This window comes from Carlito syrichta, unplaced genomic scaffold, assembly GCF_000164805.1.
Source record: "Carlito syrichta isolate Samal-C Ts95f unplaced genomic scaffold, Tarsius_syrichta-2.0.1 Scaffold303277, whole genome shotgun sequence".
Taxonomy (NCBI): domain Eukaryota; kingdom Metazoa; phylum Chordata; class Mammalia; order Primates; family Tarsiidae; genus Carlito; species Carlito syrichta.
The window spans coordinates 135,508-142,508 of NW_007247373.1; positions in this window are offsets into that span (position 1 = coordinate 135,508).

The window sequence follows — 7,001 nt, forward strand, 5'->3', positions numbered from 1 at the left end:
TCATCTCTACAATAAATTAAAAAAAAAAAAAATTAGCTGGGCGTGGTAGCGCATGCCTGTAGTTCCAGCTACTTTGAAGGCTGAGGCAGAAGGATCACCAGAGCCCAGCAGGTCGAGGCTGCGGGGAGCGGCCACTGCACCCAGAGTGAGACTCCAACTCAAAAAAAAAAAAAAGACGCTTGTTCCTGACTGCCCTCTCACTCCTTACCAAGGGTGGTGACAGCTGGAGTCAGGAGGAGCTGAGATCCCACCCCCAGCTTTTGTGCCTGAGCCATCTGGTCACCATCAGCTTCTGCAGAAACACCAAGAGAGTCACAAGCCAACAGGTGGCCCTTGGGGGCCAGTGTCAGTGGAGGACCTCAGCTGGTGTGCATTCTGTCGAAGCATCCTCAGTAAGATGAATGTAAAGGGGGTGCCCTGAGCAAGATGTTTTACTAGGGTTCTTTTCCCAAAGCGAGTCCTCTTGCCCATCTCCGGCCTCACCCACTGATCACTTGGGGCAGAAACGGTCGGGGCAGGTGAGCGGGAGCACTTAGCTCTTTTGACTGGCTGCCACATGGAATCCCAGCTGGGGCAAATGGTCTAGGTTCAGAGGGCCTCGTTTTATCGGAAGCACTAACCCCGACCTGCTATCCTTCATGGATAATTGAGCTTTTCGTGCTACTTAGAATGCCGACATTATAGGATCTATAACTTCAGGGGACTTTGGATTTCATCAGGTCTGATTCTTTCTTATTTTGAGTGAGGATCCAGGAGATCAGAGAGGTCAGGTAACTTGATCAAAGTCATTCAGTCAACCAATCCATACTGGCAGAAGCTGATCAGAGGTTGCGTGGGACAGTGGAAGGTGGGACCAGAAAAGGGCAAAGGAAACTTTGGGGGGCGGCGCGCCTGAAATGGTTTGCCCCACACGCAGTGGAAAAGCCACCTTCGGTCTTTCCTCTTGTAAGCGGGCTGCTGAAAACCCCCTCCTCCCTCTTGTGGCCTGTGAGATCCTGTCTCTGCTGCCCCCGCTTCAAGACCCAGATCGAGTCGCACCATCTGAGGGGACACCTTCTTTCTCATGTCTGTGGCCTTGAGTTTGTGCCACACGCAGGACATTTTCACCCACCATCATGGGCTGTAGATCATGGGTGTCCATCTTGCATCCACTCCCAGCGGGTGTCACTAGGGGTGAGGGCAGTGGGGATTTACTTTGGGCAGAGGGTAGATTTGATTTGTGGCATTGCCAAATTCTGTGGTGCACACACCCCTACCCACTTGACCCACTGACCACAGAGGCAAGACAGGACTCGGGAGGAGACACAGGCAGTCAGCCTCCAGGCAGGCAGAGGCGGCCGCACAGTGTTGGACGGCTCCGACAGCCTCTCTCCATCTCCCTCCCTGCCTGCCCATCCTCCGCTGCTGGTCTTGTTCCTGCCACTGTGCCCTCAAGAGTGTTCTTTTTTTCTTTTTTCTTTGAGATGGAGTCTCAATCCGTTGCCTAGGCTGGAGTGCAGTGGCATACGCATGGTCACCACAGCCTTAACCTGCTGGGCTCAGGCGATCCTTCCTCTTCAGCCTTCCTAGTAGCACTAGGGCACGTGTCACCACACGCAACTAATTTTTTTATTTGCTAGGCTGGTCTTGAACCCCTGGGCTCAGGCAATCCTCTCACCTTCACCTCCCAAAGTGCTGAAATTACAAGAGTGAGCCACCACGCCCGGCCAAGAGTGTTCTTCCTAAACATAGTCCTCTCTGTCCTCATAGAAATATATATATATATATATGTATATATTTAAAGATGTGGGGTACAATTCAGGGTTAGGTATACAAATGTTCATATGCAGTTACCTTTGTTGATGAGGTGTGCCACTCCCACTCCGGCAGTTTCTCTCAACTGCCAATCCCACCTGGCCCTCCCCTGGCAGTTTCCCACTATTGCCAATCCCTTTCTTATAGTATCATGATGATTGTTCAAGGTTCACTTAAGAGAACATATGGTCCTCTGTTCTTTGTTTCGGTGATGGATCCAAGTTGCTGCGATGTCCACATGCTTGTCCTTCGTTACGGCTGCATCATATTCCATTGTGTACATGCACTGCCTTTTTAAAATCCAGCCCAGCTTTGAACTCAACCGCACCGAAAGGAAAAAAACAAACAGCCCCATTAAAAACTGGGCAAAAGACATGAATAGACACTTCTCAAAGGAAGAGATACAGGCAGCCAACAGACACATGAAAAAGTGCTCAGCCTCATCCATCACCAGAGAAATGCAAATCAAAACCACACTGAGATACCACCTAACCCCAGTAAGAATGGCCATCATTAATAAAACAACAACAGATGCTGGCGAGGATGCGGAGAAAAAGGAATGCTTCTACACTGCTGGTGGGGATGCAAACTAGTGCAACCTCTTTGCAAGACAGTGTGGCAATTTCTGAAAGAACTAGAAATTGACCTTCCATATGACCCAACAATTCCCCTAATGGGAATACACCCAGAGGAACTCAAGTCATTCTACCAAAAAGACACCTGCACACGCATGTTTGTTGCTGCTCATAAAATATTCTACTAGATCTTTGTCCTGAGTGCCACTGGGCATGTCCCTCAGGATGCCATGCCCATTGCCGGAGAGATTGCTTTGGTTTCCACCCTTGTTTTCAGGCTGGTATTAGGAGTTCCCCAAGCTTTCCATTGCCATTTCTAAGCCATAACCCCCACGTTTGTGCTAACCCTTCCTCCTCGGAGGATCACACATTATCCCTACCACTGCAGGCCTCCTTTGGCTCTTCTTTGCTTTCCTCCAGATTTCCCAGGAACCTGGGCACCTTACCCACATCCTCTTCTTGCCCTTTTAGCCTGGGTGATTTCAGGGTCCCGGTGGATGACCCCCCAGACTCCTGAGTCTCACAGACCCCTGACCTCTTCCTTTCCAGCGATCTTTGCTTCTGTGTCACTGCAGCCATCCACTTCCATGGCCAAATCCCAGTCCCTACCCCAAACAGGCTGTCTTGGGAAGCCAGAGCCTCTACATCTTGTCTCTAAGGCCAGCACCCAGTCCCGTTCAGAATCCGTCTACCTGTTCTTCATCACCTCGGGAAACTCCAGTCCCCAGAACCTTCTGCTTCCTCCAAATGTCCCATCCCTCCTGGCATCACCTCCTTTCTGTCAGTTGGGTGGGTCACGTGCACTAACCTTTTACGAGCCCCTCAATCCCCTCAACCCCTCTCTCTCTGGCATTCCCCAGTCATGGATCGATTCTATATGCAGGTAGACTCAGCCAGAATGTGCTTCCCTGAGTTTATGCCACTATTATCTCCCAGTTCAGGGAGGCAGAGCCCTGGGGTCATGGAAAGAGTACAAAATTTGGGACCAGAAGTCCTGTGACTGAGTTTTGGTTTAGCTGCTTACTGGCCTATGTATCCCTGGACAGAGCCTCTACTTCCTAATGAATCATGTGGTTGCCATGGGTGATCAAATAATTATCAAGTTACAGTTTAATATCATCTGTGAAAATGTGTGCTACCTTGCAGAATCTGGTGTTGGAAGAAGTCGGTTAAGTCGAGAAGTCCTTGCATCTAACCAATATATCTAGCTAGGTACAGGTGGTAGCACCCAAGATTGCTGCAGGTTACCAAAACTTGAATAAGGACATTATTACATAAAGACCAATTATGTAATAGAAACTTTCTAGCAACTAGAGTTGTCCAATAAACTAAAGAGACTATCTCATGGCCCAGGGGACAGGGTGTCTTTGGAATGCTCACAGCTTCTGTGGCCTGGTCCTAAATTCTAGATGAGATCTATGCTATACTCAATGGCAAACAATGTTCCAGTCCATCTCTTCCAACTCCAAGAACAACTGAGTCTCAGACAGGGGTCGCTCCAGGAGAGTCTCGTATGGCAGAGAAATTGGTGCTGATATCACTCATTCAGTACCACCATCAGAAGATAAGCATTCAGTGTTCTCACTTAAGTGGAAACTAAACCAAGGATCCACAGTGACACAGAGAATGGTACAATGGACCCCGGAGACTCAGAGGGGGAGGGGAGAAAGGGTGGAGGGACAAAAAAAATCACCTGTTGGGTGCAATGTGCACAGGTGGGGGTGGAGGTTACATTTAAAACCATCTGTACCCCCTAAAGCTATTGAATAAAAAAATGGGGGGGGTAGATGTTTTATCAGAATCACTTTAAACTTCTCAAAAAGCATGAGGTATTTTAAACATAAAGAATATAGACCCTATAGTTGAGGATATTACAAACTTTGGCTTAGCTATCACTCAGACTGAACAAATCTTAATGTTTTGCCATGAAAAACATTTTTAAAGTAAGAAGATAAGCATTCACCTGTCAGAAAGGGCTCAGGGGTTTCTGAGCTGGCCTGACTCACTCCTCCACGCCCTGATGAAACCTGCTCCTCCCACAGTGTATTACTGTATCTTAAGCTTCCTCCACATGTTGCACCATATGTGTGTATTTCTGCACATGAATTTTGGCCTTGCAGGGTGGCATTGATATCCTGAGGGTAGATTTGAGCTCTCTGAACAGAAAGGTCGTTTCTCCAGGGAAGAGATGGGCTCTGAGGCAGAAAGTGGAAGCAGCAGTTCAGAAAGGGAGCCTTAGGTAGCAGTCTTTCCAGAACTCATCTGTCCGTCACATGGAGGCAAGACTAGGGCTGAGAATAAGTGGAGTCTGCAGTCCCCAGGGATGGAGCCATCTGGGGTAAGAAAGTGGTTCTAGCTTCATGTAGTTCTGTTTTCCTTTGGTGTATCATCTAGGACTTGTTGCCTTTGTACTAATGGTTCCAACTTTCTCTGCTCTGTGCTGGGGCGTATTCAGTTCTCCTACACAAAACTTTATTGAGCACCATTTCTGTGGTGGGAACTGTGAAGCATTCAGAGAACAAATGTGAATAAAACACAGTCCTGCCTGCAGGATATTTCCAGTCGGAAAGACATGAAACATAATTTCTGGGATAATGCAGTAGATGACGTTGGAGTCTGCGGGAAGCAAAAGGAAAGAAAAAGTGGTAAAAGCCTGCTAGACCCAGGACATATTGATCAGAGGCGTGGAGGCAGAAGATGATGGTCGTGTACGTAATAGACGTTATCACACCTGTTTCATTCGGTTAGTCCTTACTCCACCTCTAGGAGGTAAGTGTCTATCAGTAATGTGCCCATTCAACAAATGAGCACATAGAGACTCAGGAAAGCTAAATAACAAGCTGAAGTTCGTGCACTGGTTGGGCAGTAGAGCCAGAATTGGGGCCCACTCAGCCTGACTCCTGACTTCTCACCTTTCGTGCAGATATTCTGACTGGCCAGGCCTGGCTCCTGTGCCACCACCTTGGAAGTGGACTGAAAGCCAGCAGACTTCCCACAGAAAAATCCTCGTGTTAAAATCAGAAAAAGGAAAACTATATGTTGGGCAAACAAAATCAACAGTTGTCCATTGTAGAATCTCTTCAGAATGGCAGATTTTCCTTTCTCTTGCATTATTTGCTTACGGTAAATTTTCACAGATGGCATTCCATGAGTCAGAATGACTTTTGATGATACATGCCAAGTAGCTTTTCAACGGGCTTGCATACGTTTACATTCCATTTGCTCAGAATGAACTCATCTTCCCACACTCTTATTTGCATTGGATGCCACACGTTTTTTAAAACCCAGACTATTCTAATTTTACTAGATTCTTCGGTTATTTATATTTGCATAGTTTTCCCTTTCTCTTTTTAAAGCAGAAGATATAAATCAAAGAGTAGACAAAAGTTGATTCACATGAACCTTTGAATCAACAGATGAGCCAGCTGGGACCCCAGGGGTGAGTGGGAGGTCGGGTGTGCCCTCACTCCTGCAGCATTAGGGATCAGAGAGCAGAGTCTGTGAGGAGAGAGAGAGCGATTCATTTTTAAATCGAGGGCATTAGAGTTCACAAAAGTTGGGTAGCTAGCACCTGCGGTCAGCGGCTGCCTGAGTAAAGAAATAATCCAGGCCAGCCTTCTGAAAGTCCCATTCCCCTTGGGAAGAAGTCTTGAATTCAAGTCTTCATCCTCCTCTCCCAAAAGGAGGGCCTCAGGACCCCCTCCACCCTCCTTCCAGTTCTGCCCAAATCTTCCTTGTACCTCACTCTTCTTCCAGTCTCACAGTTCCTCATTTTTGACCTAACTTTTCTCTCCCATATCTGGCCACAATTAAGTACTAAAGTGCATTTCAAATAGTAAAGCTCAAATTCAAAAGGAACTTCAATTGTAAAATGTTTACAAAGTCATTTAGAGTCATTCAGCTGTATTACTGCATGAAAGCAAGACATCATCAATGTAAACACGCTTGTGTGCACATGCTAAGGAAAAAATGCTGGAAAACTGTTGAGGCGTTTGGGGGTGCCCTGTTGTGCTCCTGTATTTTCGTTTGTTTAAATCGTGATGAGAGCAATTTTCAACCTTGCGCCGGTGGTGCTGCCAGTTGCACCCAGGTATGAAAGAAAAGAAAAGATTAACCGAGGCAGGCCGAAAAGCCTAACCACTGCCAAGCCGGCTGGGCCCGGCCCTAAAAGATTGACCCAGGCTGGTCCCGCCCTCGGCCCCGCCCCGCCCCGCCCGCGCCAGGCCCTACCCTGTCCTTTCCATAGAGGTGTGGAGCCCCCCCCCCAGACTCCTAGAGAGGAGACGCGCCCTGCCCTGCCTTGCCCCTCGCCCCTGCCCTGCCCCTCGCCCCTGCCCTGCCCCTCGCCCCTGCCCGCCCCCCTGCCCTGCCCTGCCCCGCCCCTTGCCCCCTGCCCGCCCCCCTGCCCTTCGAGGTGTGAAGACCTCCAGACTCCCAGAGAGGAGACGCGCGCTGCCATGCCCGGCCCGGCCCCTGCCTTTCCATAGAGGTGGGGAGCCCTCCTGACTCCTATAGAGGAGACGCAGGCGCAGAAGGCAGGCTTCCCCGGCGGCTACTTCCGTCCGCGCGGGCCTGGCGCGAGTGCGTGGAGCGCGCGGGCGTTGCGGCCCTGCTTCCTCCTGCGCTCCGGTC